Here is an 828-nt window from a genome sequence, read left to right as displayed (position 1 = left end):
ATTCTCGCTGTAGTATTGTTGCCGCCGCCGCCATGTCGTGAAGGCGCTGTGTGCTTCGTTGTGAAAGCGAAACTACTTTGTTTGGCCTTCCAAAAGAGGACGATATCACATGTGTCAAACTCCGCTGTTGGAGGGCCACTGACTAGGTCGAGATATATCCAGCTGCAGACCCGCAGCACCAGCAGTTTCAGAACCGCAGCCACAGAACCGGAAGTGAGGGGCGGAGTTATTGACAACGAGAGAGCAGGGTGAGTAGTCTGCAATGTTTTTGCTATCATATGTTTAATAATTATCGTATATATTACTTTAAGCATTTATCTGCTAAGTACTTAATGTGTGCTTGGCTTTATTATCTTATATTGAAGCTTGAATTTGTTGATAATACTTTATAGTATATAACTTTTTTCTGTGGATGTTTCGATTAATTTGCGTATGCATGCTGTAAATGTGCCTTGCGGTGAAGTTTTGAATTTTTTATTATTCATAAAAATAAATAGCTTGCTTTAATTCCCTCTGTTATATGCATTGTTTGTGTGTTAATATTACCTTGTAGTTTAGTTATTTTAATCCAATTTGTCATCATTGAGATAATTGTGTGTGGCTTCATCTCTTGTAGAGACATATAAGGATTCAGAGAGTTGACACATTACCTGAGCTGCAGCAGTGCAACAAGTGTTACAGCAATTACCAGCAATTTTCTGCTTGACCAGCATGTTTAAGCCAGCCAAACTGGTCAAATGAATAAGTCATCTTCAAATCCACTTCAACATGCAGTTGTCTGTGGAGGTATGAATATCTTGAGTTGTTTGTTTAATGTACTCACAGTTT

The 828-nt window shown here is 38.6% G+C and overlaps 1 long non-coding RNA gene across 1 annotated transcript; it reads left to right on the top strand.

The window, feature by feature from the left end:
* The first annotated feature begins 161 nt into the window (after window positions 1-161).
* Window positions 162-739, top strand: LOC107654324 (uncharacterized). Its single transcript, XR_001630319.1, has 2 exons — window positions 162-248; window positions 617-739. It is a non-coding gene; the product is annotated as an uncharacterized LOC107654324 (long non-coding RNA).
* Window positions 740-828: the final 89 nt, after the last annotated feature.

Source organism: Sinocyclocheilus anshuiensis, unplaced genomic scaffold, assembly GCF_001515605.1.
Source record: "Sinocyclocheilus anshuiensis isolate Anshui unplaced genomic scaffold, SAMN03320099.WGS_v1.1 scaffold2877, whole genome shotgun sequence".
Lineage (NCBI taxonomy): Eukaryota > Metazoa > Chordata > Actinopteri > Cypriniformes > Cyprinidae > Sinocyclocheilus > Sinocyclocheilus anshuiensis.
The sequence above is the reverse complement of the archived record's forward strand: the minus strand, read 5'-3'. Positions and strand labels throughout refer to the sequence as shown.